The 19590-nt window shown below is 46.4% G+C and overlaps 1 long non-coding RNA gene across 1 annotated transcript in view; it reads left to right on the top strand.

Moving 5' to 3' along the window:
• The window catches only part of LOC135328648 (uncharacterized), a 32756-nt gene that overhangs the window by 1981 nt on the left and 11185 nt on the right, over positions 1–19590 (top strand). The window contains exons 2-4 of the long non-coding RNA XR_010389607.1: positions 1287–1366; positions 3171–3279; positions 3827–3876. This is a non-coding gene — a long non-coding RNA (uncharacterized LOC135328648). The remainder of the gene's footprint in view (positions 1–1286; positions 1367–3170; positions 3280–3826; positions 3877–19590) is intronic.

Raw genomic sequence — 19590 nt, 5'->3', positions numbered from 1 at the left:
TGTTTCAAATAGGAGAAAACCAATCCAAACTTTACATATACAGAAAAGGCTGTAGCCTGACTTATCACTTAGGAACAAGATCTCGGCATAATAGCAGTTCTGTGAAAATCTCAGCTGAAGGCTTGACAGTGGTAAATAAGCAAATGAAAGTTTGGGAATTATTAAGAAAGAACTAGAGCACGAAGCAGTGAACATCATTATGCCATAGTGTAAATCCATGGTGTGCCTATATTGTTGAATACTACGTACAGTTCTGATCTTATCCCCAGAAGGAGGTAGAGTGCTGCAAGAGGTACAGAAAGAAGTAAACAGTTGTTCAGAGTTGTGGAACAGCTCCTGTATGAGAAACAGTTAAATTAACTAAGACTCTTCAGGCTTAGTGAAGGCTGAAGAGTGAGGGGGAGATTACTTTCAGTATAAGAATGATGGACACCAAATGAAACTTGGAAAAAGGTGGGCTTAAAAACAGACGAAAGGAGGCTGCTTATCACACGATACGGCTGACCTGTGGAAAACCTCTTTCCGTGATTTTGTGGGTACTAAAAGTTCACTCGAGCTCAAGAGAAGTCTGGAAAACAAATGGAAGAAAAAGCTATTGAGGACTATTAAATCCCAAAACATCCCCTTTGGCTCAGGAAGTCCTGATGTTGGACATTTCTGGAGCCTTGGGGAATATTCTGGGGAAACAGCGCTGCATGCATACCTTGTTCTTACAACCTGCTCTAGGTAGTGGTTAGCAGCCACTGTCAAAAGACAGGAAGGTGGTAAAAGGGACTCTGTATCTGATCGCGTATAACTATTCTTATGTTCTTTCATAAATATTTAGCAAAACTTTTGCTCTTACTCTGTGGTTCCTTATTGAGATAGTATTTGAAATTTGTTTAAATTACCCTGAGGTGTGATCTCATATGTTCATGCTTCTCTTCTGTTCAGATCTGTTGCTGATAAGGTGGTTCTTTGACACTGCTTCCTGTAAACTTTCCAGACATACTAGGTATGCTGGTGATTTGGGGAGATGCTGAAGTGAAACTAAAAAACCCACTCATTCTCCTGACTGGGAAACAGCGGATGTCCACAGGGGATCTGGATATTATATCAACAGGATATCACAGGAAAACAAAAGAAAGTCGTAACTAACACGTGGACAAAAGTCATGTCTATTGTTTCCAATTATGGAGCTCTTGTTCTGTTTCTTTTCTCTGCATGTTTGGTCTGCAGAATAACAGCTTTTCAGCTCCTCTTCGCTGACCGTATTTGAACTCTGTTTTTCTACATGTGTTTTGTAGCTTGATCCTGTTGGCCAAAGATAACAGCTGCAACTTTAAAGGAGTCATTTTGATTCTGATTGCATTGCATCTTCCATTTGGTAAGGATTTAGCTCCTTTTAAATTGCCATCTTGAATTTTCCCATGCTAGGGAATAAGGGAAGTGAAACAACCTCATAATGTAGTATTTGTTTTTGTTTGCAAAACTAAGTATTTCTTTAGAATGAGTAACATAGTATTGCAGAGGCCATAAAATACAGTAGCAATGTCGGTCCTCAAGCATATAGTCTATAATGTACAAGATTCATATATTACCAGGTAATTGGGGTTTTTAAGTAAAACGTTACCTGGACACTGCTTTGAAGTATTCTGGGTACTGCAGCGTGAGAAACACGCAGTTCCTGCTCTGAAGCATTTGAACTAATTGTAGGAGAAATGACAGTTGCCAGTAGCACACTGTAGAGAGAAGGACAAGCACTGTTATAGCATTTAAGCATGTGGTATGGCAATTCAATTAAACCAGTAACGTAACCTAATGATGATGTGTCACTAACCTTGAGGACACAAAGGAAGATAAACCAAAGTAATGCTGTCATTACATAAGAGTTGAGTGCAAAGCCAAGAATGGGGTTACGGAACAGATAAGCATTTCATGCAGACTTTCAAAGAATTCAGCTCTTTACGGTTTTGACAAATTCATAGGAGTCTCATATCCTCCTCCCCCCTCCCCCCCCTTTTTTTCCTCCTGCTGTTTGTTAGCAAGTTCCAGCTAACCAGGAGCCACAAGCTTGGGTTCTCTGGCTATGCCTGTGCTGCTAAATCAAAGGGAGTAGGTAGGCAGCTTGAGCATTGGACTGCTGATTTTCTATCCTGCTCTATTACACAGTAAACGGGGTCCCTGAAACAGTTTTGACCTGTGCCTGCTAGCAGTCCCCAAGACAGTGCTTGGGCATGGTTCAGGGAGTAGTGCGTGCCCCACTCAGCAGTGTAGGCAAGACTGCCTAAAGTTGGACTCCCTCTGCTCTACAGGGTCATCCAGCAATATCCTAGCAGATTTCATGCTGCCAAACAAACCTCCGTGCCAGGGCATGTGACATGTACCTTTAGTTTCATGCTGTAAAAACACCCCTCTAGCCTGCAGCACAGCCCTCACATTTCTTCAATTCAGGGTGTTTGAAATAACACCTCTAAAATAATACTTACGCCTTTGGGCTACAGGGGCACCACATGTGGTTCAGAGGTGACCCTAGGCCAAGTGCTGTGAAGTGTGGATTTGGTGAGCATACCCCATGGCCCTTCCACCAGAGAACACTTCCTGGCCCTGCTTCATTTAGTACTGCTGCCTGTGTCACCGCCCTGTGAACAAGCTCTGGCAGCTTAGAGGAGGACTTGTCTCACTGCCCTACGTTTGTGTAAGGTATTCAGTGCTCCAAAATGAATTGCAATGTGTGCTGTTTGGTAAACCACTTCCCAAAATCATCCTAAACAAAGGGAAACATAAAAACTAATTTATTTTAGTAAAATTAGGTTGGAAACCACACTGGGAAACAGATATGTTGAAAAAACATACAAGAAAGCATGTCACTCTACCTCATTCTTTATCTTCAAGATCTTTGTTTCAGTCTGTACACTGAATTGAGGGGCTTGGCAAGCTGATGGGATGGTTTCCACAGCTTTCAGAACTGTAGGGTGATACTTACACAGGCTACCTACCTGCTCCAGAAGGTATGTTCCTGAGTAGGAACATTTACTTGAGAAAAGTTTCCTGTATATACCCTTATATGACTAGGGACCCTACTGAAGGCACGTGCTTCACTGAGTATGCTTTCTGGCTCTTCGTCCCATTACATTTGGTCAAGATGTGAACTTGTAGCTGCCTTCCTAATGAAACGCCTTTTGTTGCAGCTTTAGTCCCTGTTATGCAGCAGTACTACAGGAGTGCAAGACCCTTGCTTGTTACACCAGAGCGGGATTAACACTTGACTTCTTGATAAACTGGTCATATTATGTGAACGTAAGTCATCTTTGGCAAGAGAGCTTAGCACTTCAGAATTGTTATGTTTTAATTCTTTTTCATGATTTTTAGAACCTATAATTTGAGAAGCATTTTACTGTGCAAATGTTTTCACGGCAAAAAGAAATGCAGCTTATTTGCTGATTTCTAACAGAGAGTAGATATGAATAAGACAATTCAGGAATTGGCAATGGCTGTGTGTTTGTGATCAATGCCAACTAATCCCATTTGTGGAATATGGAATTCAGTATAACACCATGCAGTCAAAACTCAAGAAAACGCAACAAAATCTTTTTTCCAAACTGGTATAAATTTATGACCAGTCTGTCATTCTTTTTTCCTCCCTGTGCTGCATTCTCACTTGCTATTGTATCATCAGACGTTTTTTCCTGCTAAAGGCTGAACTGTTACATGCATGCATGTGAGAATGATTACCATAGCTAATTTTAGGCACGTGTAGTTGCACAAGGAGTGACCTCACAGCTTCCAATCTTGTCGTAAATATAGCTTAATTACTGGATATTGGATGACAGATTGTGCCCTGCAGGTGATCGGACACGGAATGTTGTAAAGACCAGCTCTGACTCTTAACCAAAGGTTTGTATTTCCTTTTAAGAAACATCATACACTTAAATAATTATCTGTGTTTGTGAGGGCAAAGTATTTATTATATAATGATTTCTACCTGAGGATCTTGGAGCTCCTTTTGGGCTCTAATGATTTAAGTGTTCTGTTCTATTCTGTGTATTACCATGAGCTTTTTAGTGTAGCATCTAAGTACTTTCCCACTAACCTCAAATGTGACTAATACGTGAATGTGTGGTTTGCTCCTCTCTCCCCAGTGGATTTTAGGTTTCAGTGCATTTCCATTACAGGTGAAAGAAGCATGCCTTGCATTCTGGAGGTGCAGGTGGTGAGTGTTGGGATGGTCTTTAGTCCCTGGGAAGTTCATTCTGCGAATTTGGACAGGTCCCTGGAAGATTGTGTCTCTTGCACAAGCAAGCATTACAGTATTGCAGAGTCCTCTTCTGCAAGAGGGCTAGAGTTGTTCACTATAGTGTTTATCTTCAGATTTGTGTGTGTGTGTGCATGCTTTTTAAATGTTCTGGGCCAAGGCCCCTGAGTGCCTTGAAGGTGAAAACCAAGGCTTTGAACTAACTCAGTTAGCAGTCCCCAGAACCCTGTGAAGTCTGTGAAGAGTGTGATTCCCATATTACTAGACAGGTAAATCGAGGCATTGAAACTGCAGTTTTAGGATAGTTTAAACCAGTCCTGTGGTCCTGCTGTCTTCTTTGCTCCTGTCCATGTGATTGTGTTCTCTTCCTGTCTTGTGTGGTGGTACTTGTCTGACCCTTCAGTGAATTAGTTCAGGAAACTAGTACAAAAATGTATTTGTTTGGGAGGGTTAAACTCCAGCTGGTCTGGGTCCCTGACCCAGGGACTAGTGCCAGAGCAAGGGAAGAGACAGATCCTGTAGCTGGCAGATCTCTATAAATGCTTGTGGAAGAGCGTCTTGAGTACGTAAGTGATTTGCCTAAAATCAGTTTGGGAACACTGACTCTTCAGAGTGTGTCCCTTAAAATCCTTTTTTTTAACATGGGGGTGATCAAACACTTGCCCAGAGAGGGTGAGGAACCTGCAACCTTGGAGGTATTCAAAACTCAGCTGGACAAGGCCCTCGAGCAGCCTTGCTTTGAGCAGAGTTGGGCTAGATGGCCTCCAGAGACCCCTTCCAACTCACGTTGTTCACTGAGCCTATGATCAGTAGGATCAGTTGGGTCAAGAAGGGTTCAGAAATAGCAGTGGCAGTGTGTGGCAACAGCCTGGTGACAAGGTTTGTGGTTTGTGACAACTATTCCAGATGTCTAGATCATCTCTATGTATATGTATGAATACCTCTAAACTCTGTGAATGACATGCTCTGGCAGATCTAACTGTAGCAATTTAAAGTTTGCTTTAAATCTTTGCTGAATAAAGTGGGTTGCTAGCTCTGTCTCAGGTGATAGAAAGGAGTCTGTGCTGTAGCCATCCCAGTTACCAATTCTGTTAGCCAGCAAGCCACCGAGGAAAAGGGCTTTTGCAAAGTTCCCAGATGGCAAGTGAGAACAGCTAGAGCTCCCATTCCTTTCACCACCCCTGCAAATGGGTGTGTTAAGCCTGGCCAGGAGAGCAGGGTGGAGAGACTGGCGTGGGAATGCCTGAAAATGCCGCTGCTGTTATCATCAGCATGCAAGTCAGATGCCTTAGGCAGCAGTTCTAGGTTTTGCCTCCCCTAAACTCAGTTCTTTCCTGGGGTCCCAAGAAGCATCCATTCACTGGTGATTTTTCCTCCCATGTCTGATATTTCTGTACTTATCATCTCCATATATAAACCAGTATGCTATAGTTTTTACTGTAGCTGATGGAGAGAAGTGTGTAAATGTCTTTGTGGCCATAGTGTTTGATTTCATAACGGATGTGCAGCATGATCCTAAGCCATAGTAGAGGTGTCCAATAAAATGGTACAAGGCTACTCACATCTGCTAAGTTTCAGCAGTCCCCTCCAGGTCCTCCTCTCTCAGTGGAAGAGTCTTGGTGCTACTCTTTGGGATTTCATCACCAGTCCTGTAATGTTTTATATATTTCTTAAAGCCCCAGTGCCTGGAGTCATGTGGTTATGTAAGAATTTAAATTTCATTTTTTATTAGGTATGTGTTTAGATCTCGAGATCAAGGAGGAGAATTGGGTAATGTGAACCTTGTAGCCTCAAACGCTTGAAGCAACAAGCAACATCCAGCACTTAAAGCAGCGATATCAAGCCAATCTCAGGAGTTACTGGGGCTCTGGCTTGTGAACACGTGGGCTGGCACCAGCGCCCGTGCTGGTGTGGGTGCAGCTGGCTGGCGAGCCCAGGGAGCCCCGCCACCGTCTCCTTCCTCGCCGCGCCTGGGCAGGCCGCCCGCGAGCCCCCGGGACCGGCGCTTCCTGCCCGCCCCGGCGGTCGCCCCGCGCCTCTCCTGCGCGCTGGCGTTGCCGGCTGCGGCCGGCCCCGAGCCCTCCCTGAGCGAGGCGCCCGGCCGCCCGCCGGGGCTCTCCCGGCACAGGCAGCCTTCGCTCCCCTTCCCTGCCGGTAAGAGCATCTCGCAGTGCCCTCTGTCGGCCGCTGGCTGACCAAGTCCCTGCCCTGCCCTGGAGGCTGGGCACCCGAATTGCAGCTCTGGGAGGTCTCAGCATGTTTCTGCAGCCCTACGGGAGTGCTGCTGGTCCGGTGGGTAAGCCCGAGGAATACTTCATTCCTCGCCTTTCAGTGCACCCTGCTGGCCTCCAGGAAGCAGAGCACTGGGGGAGAAAAGCAGAAGTGACTAGTTCTCGGAGAGGAGTATTGAATCATACAATAATCTAGGTAGGAAGGGACTCCTGGAGATGATTCCTACAGATCCGTCTGTGTTCCTCCCTCCCTGCCCTACTCAGAGCAGGTCCAACCAGGGCAGGTTGCTCACATTGTTGTGCAGTCAGGTTTTGAGTATCTCCAGGAATAGAGATTTCATAGCCTTTCTGGACGACCTGGTCCAGTGTTTGACTACCCTCAAGAGTGAAAAATGAGGATCCTAGGGATGTGCACTAAAGAGTCAGTATTCTTCCACTGCATTCCCAAACTCTTTACAGACAAGTTCCAAATAATTTTTCTGCAAAACAACTCAGCCAGTTGGCACCCAACCTGTACTGTTGCATGGGGGAGTTATTCCATCCAAGGTGCAGGGCTTTGCATTTGCCTTGCTTGAACTTCCTCAGGTCCCTGTCAGCCCATTTATCTAGCCTGTTGGGGTACCTCTGAGTAGTAGCCTTTCTTTCTAGCATATCAGCCACTACCCATTATTTGGTATAGAGTGTGAACTTGCTGGGAGTGCACTTTGCCACATCACCCCGGACATTAATAAAGACATTACAAAGTATTGGCCCCAGAATTGGGCATTGAGAGGTGCCGCTAGTACCTGGCTGTCATTTGGATTTTGTACTGCTGATCAGAACACTTTGAGCTTGGTAGTCCAACCAATTCTCCACCTACCCACCTTATTATTCACTTATCCAGTCCATATCTCACTGATTTGTCTATAAGGCTACTATGGGAGATGTTGTGCAAAGCCCTGCTAAAGTCAAGGTAAGCGACTGGCTCAGTCAAAACTAAAGAGTTGATACTACAGTCCCACAGTGCAGCAGCCTACTTAGCGAGCTGCCCTGGGCAGCCCCTCCAGCTCTTTCTGCAAAATTTTTACCCCTGTCACTCACCTGATCCTGTCTCAATTCTCTGTGGCACGAGGCCAGTTCTCTGCACTCTCACCTGTTTTCCAAAGATTCCCCCAGCATAACAAGGGTCCTTGCTCGCAGCAGGGCCAGGCAGACAGTTATGCTTTTTGTAGAAAGGACAGGTGGTTGATATGGGCCAGACTTGCCCTCAGAGTTCTTTGCTTTGTGGTGCATCTGCAAGTCTAATAACTGAAATTCCTTCTGATGAAATCTCTTGTCCTTAAGCCTTTTGGAGATGTACACATGCTGATCTTGGGTATAGCTTGCCTAATGGAGCTTTGGATAGGGTGCTCTGTTCTTGTAAACGCCATGAAGATCTGGGGCCAGTGAAGGTTTTTATTATCAGATTTCACCCTAGGAAATGGTAAAAAATTTGACAGGGATTGTGGCATTGGGATCTGGCATTTGTGAAAAGTGCTGAAGATTAAAGCACAGCACACAAGGAGCTTGGACTCCCACAGGCTGTGCTAGCCAGAGGAAGGGCTTTGCTTTTGTTTATTTTGCTAAGTCTGTTTTTGGCTCTATGAACTGCGTTCTGCAGGAAGGGCTTAGGGAGATTTTGGACTGAGCCAGTCTTGGGCCAGTGAGGGAGCCCAATACTGAACTCCTGACAGAAGCTAGATCTTTGAAGGAGTGTCTTGCTGTTACTAGCATGCTGGCAGAGCATGTTCATGATCCTGAGGTTGAAGGGCTCTGTGGATAAAGTAGAGGTTATATAGAGCATGTTGGATTCAAATGTTGCCCTGTGTGTATAATTTTGGGGTAATTTCTAAAGTAAATAAAAAAGCAGGAAAGCACAGCCCTGCATTAAGGTCCCTCAAAACTTTCTGCACTGATATTACGTTAGTCATGTCTTTGCAGCAAAATAGATAGCCCACAGCCTAAGAAAAAGAACCCTGTCCACGTACAGATCCTGACATTCTTTCCTGATCTTTTGAACCCAGGACAGAAATCCTTGTGTGGCAAGAAAGGAGTGAGACATGGATAAGAGTTTGGGTTAAGTGTACAATAAATGTACAGTCAAGCCTTTTGACAGAGCTCAGCTTCTGGGTCTCTCTGTGAGCAACAACGCTACAGCCTGTTGCCTAAAGTTAACTTGCCTTCCCTCCTTTCACAATAGAGGGAAGGCAAGTTAGAAGAATTCTGAACCAGCACTAACCTGTAGCTGCTGCTGTCTCCAACGGTAGGACTTTTACATTGTTGAAGAGTGTGCAGGGGAGCAATGCTTATTCAATTTATTCATCAGTGACCTGGATGATGGGACAGAGTGTATCCTTGGGAGGAGCGGCTGATACACCAGAGGGCTGTGCTGCCATTCAGAGGGACCTCAACAGGCTGGAGAGATTGGCAGAGAGGAACCTCATGAAGTTCGACCAAGGGAAATGCAGGGTCCTGCACCTGGGGAGTAACAACCCTGTGCACCAGTACGGGCTGGAGGATGACTGGCTGGAAAGCAGCTCTGCAGAGCAGGACCTGGGAGTCCTGGTGGAAAACAAGTTGACCGTGAGTCAGCAGTGTGCCCTTGTGGCAAAGAAGGCCAGCAGCATCCTGGGCTGCATTAGGAAAAGCATTGCCAGCAGGTTGAGGGAGGTGATCCTTTGCCTCTACTCAGCTCTGGTGAGGCCACATCTGAAGTACTGTGTCCAATTCTGGGCTCCCCAGTATAAGAGAGATACAGAGCTACTGGAGCAAGTCCAGTGAAGGGCTGCTAAGATAATTAAGGGACTGGAGCATCTCTCTTATGAGGAAAGGCTGAAAGAGCTGGGACTGTTTAGCCTGAAGAAGAGAAGACTGAGGGGGAATCTTATCAATGCATATAAATATCTGAAGGGAGAGCGTTAAAGGGATGGCATCAGACTCTTCAGTGGTGCCCAGCGACAGGACAAGAGGCAACGGGCACAAACTGAAACACAGGAAGTTCCAGCTGAACATAAGGAAAAACTTTTTTGCTGTGAGAGTGACTGAGCACTCTGGTTGCCCAGAGAGGTTGTGGAGTCTCCATCCTTGGAACTATTCAAAACCATCTAGACAGGGTTCTGGGCAACCTGCTGTAGGTGACCCTGCTTGAGCAGGGGAGTTGGACTAGGTGATCTCTAAAGGTCCCTTCCAACCTCAGCCATTCTGTGATTCTGTGAACAACTTGGAAATGGCTGTGGAGAGCTGAGCAGGTGAGGCACCCGAAAACAGCAGTGTTATAGTTGTGTCAGGTGCAGTTTTAGAAGGGTAACTCCCTTAATGTGCTAAGGTCTGTCCGAACCCAAATAGTCCATGGTGTGACAGGTGCCACAGTGCTTTGCCAGGTCTGTAATTGCTAAGGCATTTCCATAAACAGTCATGCCTCTGGTTGTTGTTTCTCTTCCCCTGCTCTCATCAAAGAAGCATCCATAGGTTTAAGCTAATCTGGTCTCTTGACTTCCATTGTACTTGACGGTCTGGTATGTCAGCTACTTGTCACATCAGATCAGAGAACCAAGCCTGCATAGTTTGAGATATATCCCCTTTGTTGCACTGCCTTGTGTTAATGGGCCATTTGTGTCCTGGCTCCAGAATGGCTGATGCTGGATGCCCATGGAGATCCTTTTCCAAAATAACATACCTAATTTCATGATTTTCTTTTCACACTGGGAACCATCTTTCTTGACCCCTGTCTGCTAGCATTCAGTACATTGAAACAGAGTAGTGGGAGTCCTGCTTATTGCAGTCCGCTGTGCAATAGGCATAGTCATTGTTTTGCTTCATAATGATGGTTAATTACTGGGGTTTGAAAGAGAAGAATGTTAGCAAATGCTCAACTATGGAGTCCTGCTTAATTGATCTGCCTAACCCTGTTCTCAAGACCCTCAGAACAAAAATGGAGACATACTAAAATGTACAGGCAGTAACAGACACTGTCTCTCTCATTTTGTTCATGCTGAGAGCAGTGGCATTTCAGTGTGCTGACTTTCCTTGTGAGTGAAGGGTGTTAGTCCCAGGGAAACGATATTCCTCCCTGAGGGCTGTCAAACATATTGCTGCCTTTCTATTTGGGAAACCTGTTGTTGGAGTCAGAGATGTAGATGGTCCACAGAGTGATTTCAGGGGCTCAGAAGGAACAGGCTTTGCTTAGGAGGTCTAATAGGTACAATACCTGAGGGAACCTCCTTTTACTTTTAGGTCTGTTGAAGCAGTTCAGTTGTGTGTTGATTAGGAATCGGGTCAGAGGGAACTAGAAGGATGGATGTGGCTAAGGAGGGAACACAATACATTTTGGGGAATCTCACTCCTCTTTGCTCCTCAGGGCCCACAATGAAAAGTGCTTACTGAGGCTGCCAGGAAGGTCCTTCTGCTTGTACTAATGGCCTCTGTCCAAATCCCCCTGTACATGAGCTAGCTTCTATCAGGGTTGGAGAGGCTGGATGAGTCCAGTCAGACATTTGGCTGATGCTTCACAGGGAGCAAGAATTCCTTTGCTTCCCTGTACATTGGAATCTTTCTGCTGACAGGAAAGATGTTAAAATAAGGTCTATATAGCCCCTATCAATTCTACCCAAGGCTTTTTTTTTTTTTTTTTTTTTTTCTTCCCCTGTGGAAACCTTGCACACGAAGTCTTGCACTATGCCTTTCAACTCAAGCTCTGGATCGAGTCTTGCAAAGATTGTGTGCAGCTGCAAGACTCCTGGAGGGGTTTTATCCTCACAGCAGATGAAGCTGGGGCAAAAAACATAGGGTAAATCACAGAGACAGCAACTTTCTTGGCATCCCTGGGATTGTGGCTCCTCCTGCCCCTCCGGCCTTCAGAAATGTACTCGGCAGAGCTGCCCGCATAGAAAAACAAATGCATCCCAAACAAAAACAAACAGAGTTGGGTGTTGGTAGTGAGTGGGCCAACACTGTGTGCTGGCGTCATCTCTGCCTGCTGCCAGCAGGTTGTCATAGGAACGGCCGGATTATTTTACAATCTAGCCGTGGAGCCAGATCTCTAAAGGAGTAGCCTGGAGGGAGGAGAGAGGGGTGGGCAGAAGGGAGCACTACTGTGTTTGTGCTGGTAACTGGAGGGAGGAGGAGTATTACTGGAGAGAGGGAGGGAAGGGATTACAAGCAAGTGCTATCTACCATAGCCTGAAACCACAACCAGTCATTTCCGGATACCTGACTTTCTCTAGTTAGCTGGATCTGGGAATTAAGTGCTGCCCTGTGGGAGAGAGGGGGTGAAGAAAAAGGCAAATCTACTGTTTGCATTAAAACTGATAAAGTATGTATCACAGTATGTTGCTGGGCAGGGACCATGGCTTGTCAGCTCTGCGGAGTGGTGTATAGCTGTGCTGGGCCCCCACTGCCCAAAAAAGTTGGAGTTGATAAAGCACTGGGTGTTAACTTACCAGGAAGAAGGTTCATCACCATTTCCCTTACCCTTTCAGGAATATTTGTTAGCTCCATTTCCTTTCTGCAAGCTCCTTGTTCCTGTTTTGAGTTTGCAGAGCACTGAAGGCATGGTAGGTACCTGAATGGAGATGCAGTCTTTGTGCTTATGAAGACTGCTGTACCAGAATAGACACACTTGGTCCAGTGGCAGGATGTTTGCACTGTAAGTGAGCTTTGGTCCTTGTGGTTAAGCAAGTCACTGGTTTTGTGCTCCAGGAGTACCCTGCAATGAAGATTGGTCACAAAAGCTAGATCCTGCAGCAGTTGTGAGAAGAGAAGCAGTGCCTTTGGTCTGATACAGCTGGGACTGTGGAGAGCTGCTTTTGTAGAAGGGAAGTTCAGGCAGCAGCAAAACTGTCTGCCTATGAGAGAGCTCCCAGCCCAGGAGCAGTGCAGGAGGAAAGAACATGGAGAGGGTTAACTTGAGGGAACGGGAAATTAGCAATATTAGCAGCTCTGTTGCCTGTTCTGTGTCCAGGGTGTGTTTACACTTGTGGTATCTGAAATTAGATTCTCCCCACCCCCGGTTTAGCTCAGTTTAATGTTAAAAGTGGCATCACTGACTTCTAGTGATGCTGGAGGTGAGGAAGGTGGGATTTTCTAACACTGCGGGTCCCCAGTGGCGTGGTGGCGAGACGTGACCGGTAGATGGTGCAGCCGTACGAGCCTGGTCCCCAGCAGCCAGCAGGATGCTGGGGGGGCAGAGAGGGCAGCATCCCTCCCCCTTTTCTGCTGGTATTCCCCCACTGCAGCTCACCTCTGCCAGGCCTAAAGCCAGGGGCAGATTAAGTCTGCTTCAGGTAGCGCTGGCTAATAGCTGAGGAGGACTCTGGGTGACAATTTTGCATGGGCTTATGTTAGCATTCCTGTAGCTAAGAGCCCCCTACAGTCACTGGGACACTGGCCTGTGGCTCCCTGGGTGGACAAACCCAGCTGCTCCTGATCCACTGCACTCACTTTATCTGGGCAAAAAATACAAGGGGTGGCAGATGCCTCCTGTAGCCCCCATTAGTGGGCTCTGTAGCCTGACTCAGCTCTAGAGAAATTCTGCTTATATCTGTCACAAGGAGGGACACCCGTGTAGGAGCTGATCGTGGATTAACTGCCAGGATGGATGGATAAAACCACTGTAGAAAGCAGGGCCTTGCTTCCCCCTCGCCATGTCATCTTGAGTCCAGCCATGTCCACATTAGTAAACAGGGTCTCCCAGCAGGCTTCACCGCACTGACCTCTTGCCCGCTGGGTCCATGGGTGTTGCCAAGAGCAAGGTTTGGCTTACTTGCTTGCACTTCTTATGGCCATAGAGTAATTAACAGTCTCGCGTGAAAGTCTGGAACAGAAGGGATGGATTGACATTCAGACTCTGCTATCTCTGGCTGCCCTGGTAGGCCTGGCTGTCTCTGGAGAGCCTTTCCCAGGGCAGCACCCTCACATGCAATCTTCTCCAGAATTGAAAGGACACGTCCAGTTTTATTGCTTGCTTTTAAAGCGATAAGTCCATGACAGATGGGAACAACAGGATCCCAGGGAGCTTTGGAGACCCTGGCATTATGTTTTTACCCTTTGTTGGGGTTCAAAAAGGATACTGAGCCTTTTTCAATACATTTTTTTTTTGATTAGCTCGTGTACATATTGATGCTGTATGTGCAGGCCAGGGACAGATTTGGAAGGGGAATATCTGTCCTGTACCTTGCTGGTTCTTAACATTTTAATAAAATACCAGTCAGAGATGGGAAAGAAATGTTTTAGGCCTTGCAATACCTTCCTCCATCCCTCCTGCTTTCTCCATTCTTCTGGCTCCTCCCAGTGGTCTCTCCTGTCCCTGCCAGTTAAGACTGGCAGTCCCTTTTTGGAGGACAGTTGGCAAGACTTTGGCATTCACATCCAACCTAGCTTTCAGCTTGTGGGCTTCTTAACCTGGGCTGCTCCAAACTTGTGAGAGAAGCCCCAGTGGGCACTGAGAGGATGATTTGCAGGATTTGGACTAACTAGTAAAGCTACTTTTTTGAAAAATGACTTCTGGGCTTTCAGACTGGTCCACTTAGACCTGGCCCCTGTTCTGGAGGAGCTGTTTACAGATGAAAATGATGGTACAAGTACTGGAGAAGAGATCAGAGTTTGGCCCATAAAAGATGCACAGAAATTTCTTTGTCTGGCATCTAAACTGCCACTCCAGTTATTTCCACATTTATGAGAAGATACAGAGATTCCTCTTGTCTCATTATATTTTCAGTCTCTACTGCTTTGAGGACATGTTTGAGGATGCAAGTTGCAGGCAGTGACTAATGAGATGTCTCAGGCATCTTTCCATGATGAGACAGCCACCAGTGTGGAAAATGCTACTCTTTTTCTGGGGGAATTTTTTTTCTTGCTGTCTGCTATAGGGAACCCACTTTCTTGTTCTTTATTTTAGCCTTCAGCAGAAGGGGAATATTTAGGGGTTTTCAGGCGGATGAGCAGGAGCCTCTTTTTTAGAGCTTCAGCAGATTCTCAGTGCTATGAGGCTCAGGTTAAACTTTGTTTCCAACTTATCCCTGCTCTGAGCTGTTACAGATTTATCCAGATCCCTCTCCCTGTTCAGCCCCTCACCCTAACGCTGTGCTGTTGGTTGGTAAGAAGACCTGTCAACCTTACTGCTGTTGTGTGTAGTCTGTTGAGCAGAGTGACTTAGCTGGCGCTGCAGTGTCAGGTGGTGCAGTGAAGCCATAGCTGTGGCTGCCTCTGGCCTGCTGCTGTTTGGGACATGCAGGCAGGTGGCTGTTGCCCATGCATAATCAGCTCTCTTGGCATGTGCGATGAGACCAGCAATTGCTGGCTCTCTGGATTTTGTATGTATGCAATGCTGGGTCTTTGGTCACTCGATACAGCTGTACATGACTTTTATTCTTCAAGAATTGGCTCCGATGGGTAACAGGACTGCCGATCAGTAAGGGTTACTGGTGAGTAGACACGGGAGCTGGGGTGGAATGTGTGAAGCAAGCAGAGAGAAGAGAAAATGGAATTGGTACAGGGTAATTGTAGGAGGCAGGGGAAGTGTCACATTGTTTTTTGTGGGAAATAAACCAACTTGGTGTGGGTCCGGGGAGGAGCAGGTAGCTGAGAACATTATTTTCCTGTGGAATTACTTGGGTTAAACCTGGTTAAGTTCAGCATTTTGAGGGTTGATGATGAACAGTAATGGTGAAGTGGCATGTGATAACTGGACTGTGGTCACAGCTCTGCTCTGGGGCTTTCCTCAGCAATAGTATGTCCCTGGTGAGATGAACACGAGACACTGGAAGGTGACAGAGGGTTCAGCACGCAGGCTGCTGCAGCTATTGCCGCTGTCACTATTTGCTGCTGTCGCTTGTATTGTCCTAGTTCTCTTTGATACAGAAATAGTGGCCACCTTTGCCCGCTGGAATGGTGCTCAGGTGTAATACTTTAGGACATTGGCCTGCTCTAAGTCTGTGCTACTCACCCCCTTCTTGTCAGGGCCAAATTTTGTGTGCACCCACAAAAGTTGGCTGCACTGTCAGGAGGATTCCCATGCAAATAGGAGCTTCAGGCTCTCCAGTGCTCAAGTGATTTGTTTGTGCAGGTTTTTCCCACACTTCTGTGTTTGAGAATGTCCCTTAAGGAGTCAGAATGCTTTTACTAGAACAGGATCACTAGCAGCTAGGACTTCAGGGACCCTGAATATATCCATTATCTTGAACTGGAACCATAGATAGGATCAGTGGTGTTGTGTCCTGGCATCTGGTGCTCTTCCAAGCATCAAGTACAGCATTGGCCTTTGGGAAATAAAGCATTAAAAATAATTTTGGAAAACATCAGAGTTTATTCCTTCTGAGAAAGAGTTTTTCTGCTTCCATGGTTTTCAGCTAAGCATGCAGTTGTACTTTTTTTTGAAGGAAACATGGTTGGGCCAGCTTTGTCCCCCCAGTTCAGGCTTTATATAATATCAAACTTACTGTAATCATTTGATGATCAAAAATAAAGATCAAGGGAAGACTTTACTCCAAAAAGCAAATGCACCTTTGCTTGCCATGGTTACAACATTGGCATTGCAGCCATGAAATCCTGCAAAGGAGATGGACTTAAAACTGTGGATAAATGTGAAACTAATTAGCTTGCTGTCATTGTCCAAGCTGAATGAAGTGCCCAAAAAAAGGAAACAGTAACAGTGAAAGACAGCATGGATCTAAACAAATTCTTTCAGCTTTAGTAATCTGTAGTGCTTCCTTAGTAAAAGAAGGACTGGGGGATTTTTTGTTCTGAAACTGAGATTGTGCTCTGACACCAGCGCCACCATATCTGCACAGTACCACAGGGACCTGCTTTTCCTAAGGGTTTTTGCCACAGAGCCCGCACTACAAACTCTTTCTCGTTTTTGTATCAAACTGTTTCTTTGTGCAGGCAATCCTGGTAGCTGCATGTGTTAAGTAGGCAAGCAGCTGCATGCAGTTTTTCCTCTTGCTTTGGACTCCTGCCTTTAAGAGATCAGGCCATGAATGATGACGGTTTTTGGGTTTGCTTTGCAGCAAACATGATCCCTGAGAGTGTCTTCATTTCCAAAAGTAGTTAGTCAATGGATTTGTCTTTAGATAAAGAATTTCCTATAGTGTGCCCTGCATGGAGCTTGTCAGCTGCAGAGAGGACTGTGACTGCAATTGCATATGCTGTGAAATTCCCAAGATTCCCATCACCACCCTCATTTAAACATCCCCCAGCCCTGCTATAAACAAGTGAGAGACACTCACCCTGCACCTTGGCTGAGAGCCAAGGATACCGACCACTCTGGCTGGAGACAGACAAGGAGCACAGAAAATAGTGTCAAGCTGTGAAGCATCTCAGCAAGGACCAATGGCCACCGTCAACAAAAACCAGACACACCTGGGGCTCGTTGCTTAATAAGCAGTTTATTTCTCATCAAAGTTACAATTTGCAGGCGAGCTGGAAAGGCAGCACAGCACTGCTGGCCAGCAGCTGCCTTTGCTCAACACATAGGAAGGTGCCTCCTCGCCATGTCCTGTTGCAGCAAGGTGCCTGTAGGGCTGTGGATGTAGTATATGGGCCTCTCAGTTGCTTCTGGCTAGTTTCCTAAGGTGACAAAGCCTACGTAAGTGTGCTGTTTACCATGGGGCCGTTCTAGTAACTTTTGAACATGCTAGACAGTTTCAGTCAGATTTGAGAGAAGAGTAAAAATTTCCAAGATGATTGTTACATTTCTACAGGTTTTGTGATGCTCAGCAGGTGGATAGAGAAACAGGCCCAACTTGCCATCTTGCCCTGGGAGAGGCATGGAGAGTGCAACTGGTATGGACCCTATGTGGCAGCTGCCAGCTGACTATGCAGGGTGTGCACAGCCAGCATAAGCATACATCTGACCTAGCCATAGCAAGTGATGTCTCTTGCCTGGTAGAAATTTCATAAAGAATATGAGAAGAGGTGTGAACGGAAAGCCAGGATGAATGCAGTGTGGGAGAGGCTTACAGGGCAAAGGACACAAATGTGGAATATGGCTCACAGTTGTATTTTTCTGTTCCAAGATTCTTATCTCTACTGGGCTGTGCCTTTTAATTCTGGAAAGAAATCTAGACAGTCTGTGCTTATGAGCCAAGGATTAGATATACCTCTGTAGCTTCATGCATTGAATGTGATACTCACATGGTTGGTGGCATCCTAAGTTCCTCTGTAACCAGGCTTGAAAACACTACCTCCATCATGATGGACTTTGTGGGATTAGATGCAGCCCACCAGCTCTTGGCAAGTTCCCAGGGTGGCACAGTTTCTTTTCTTGAGATGTCCTGGGTGCCTGGTCTGTATTTACTGTCTCCTTGCCTCAGGTGTGTGGGGTCACAAAACCGAGGGTGGTGCTGCGTGGCAAGTGGAGCTACCTAGACAAGAGGGCAATGGGTGATACTGTTTTTGCTGTCTGGTAGTTTGCTCTGAGCGCCAGCCTGGACCTCTGTGAACTGCTAGAAGGTGCACTGGGTCATGAAGCTCTGGACGCTCTGCCCATTACCCCTCTTGAACCATATGTGCCTGCTCTGCAAACTGAGCTGGTCAACAGAAAGTGGCCAGAGCCTCTGCTGGTGGGTGAGCATGAACAGTGGATTCAGCCTTTCTAAACTCATGTGCTAGGGAATACTTTGAAGCAGTTTGGCCGTGGCAGATCACAGGGACTGGTCTTGGTGTTCAAGTAGAGGTACGTGGACTTGAACTCCACCATGGGGCTGCTTTTGCCAGCTCTAGTTTTCTGTGGGGAACAAAACGAAAAGGTGGGAGGTGGAGGGGCTGTGCCACTGACGGCCAGGGTTGGTTCTTGGCAGCTTGCTCCCTGGCAGAAAAACTTTTCTGTGGGTATTGCCTATGCAGAAAGTTCATGGGACCACAGCCTTAGGTTTCACGGCACAAACAGCCTCACAACCAAGCAGGAGCCATGATTTTTGCTATATGGTGTATTTTACCACATAACTCTGGAAGGGTTCTAGCTTTGTTTTGTAAGGCAATCGCCTTCTATACAACTGATGCGAGTGCATCCTCAGGACTAACTGCACGCCTTGGGTACTCCTCTTTCATCTATGCCACACTGCAGCACTTCCCATCTGGACTAGCTTGCAGGGTTGTCCGCATGCTCTGTGGTTCTGGAGTCACCTTGACCAGCTGTCCTCTGCTCTGTTTGAATCAAAGCACATGGCCTTTGCCTGTAACTCGAGGGTGCAGCCAGCTCCCTGTGGTCACCATGCCCCCTGCTTCTGCAAGGTTATATGAGGAAAACTGGAACTTTCCTGCCAGAGGCAAGGGAGCAAATTCAGTCTCCAGCAGACCTGGAAAGATGAACAGCTCAGAGAAGGTGTGCTTCCAGGACATGTGCCAGCACTGAACCAGCACCAAGAAACTGCGGCAGGTTTACAGAAATGCCACAGGCAAAACGAGAGCTCTGGTAATTCACAGACTCCCAGGGTTTGACAGGCAATCATCCAGCCTCACTTTTTGTATAAGACTGGCTCCTCATTTCACGTACTTACCCCTGTCCCACACCCAATAATATGTGCTTGCCAGTAGTGCTGGTTAACTTTTGGAAAGTTAACCGGTCTCTGCAGAATCAAATGGAGACGAGGAATTTACCACTTCTACTGGCTGATCAGCCACACTCTACAAAACAGTGTTTTATTTCTAATCTGAAATTGTCTGGCTACAGCATCCGGCTGTGGTTCCCGTTCTTCCTTTCTTCAGGAGATTAAAGACTTTCTGAGTGTCCCATGTTTACTCCAAAGGACTGTAGATGGATAAAGGCACTTTCTTCTATTCAAGAGGCTAAACAGAGCTCACTATGGGGCAAATGCTGCAGCTCTCAGCCAGTAGAGTCCCTTTTCCCCTCTTTTTCCCCATCCATCCCCAGTGGTCAACATCTTTTTCTAAAGGAGGAAAGTTGTGCCTTTACCAGTGCTTTTACCAATGCTTTAAAAAGTGCTGTAAACTAGTGTCAAGTAACTTCTTTATCCTTACCCACCGTGTCCTTCTCTGGGTGCCATCCATAAGGACCAAGGCTGGTTTTTATCCATGTTCCCAAGGGGAAGTGCTTGGAGCCACTTTATGTGATGCAATGAATCAAAGAGGGGACAAAAATCAGCTGTGACA

Source organism: Dromaius novaehollandiae, chromosome 5, assembly GCF_036370855.1.
Source record: "Dromaius novaehollandiae isolate bDroNov1 chromosome 5, bDroNov1.hap1, whole genome shotgun sequence".
Taxonomy (NCBI): domain Eukaryota; kingdom Metazoa; phylum Chordata; class Aves; order Casuariiformes; family Dromaiidae; genus Dromaius; species Dromaius novaehollandiae.
The sequence above is the reverse complement of the archived record's forward strand: the minus strand, read 5'-3'. Positions and strand labels throughout refer to the sequence as shown.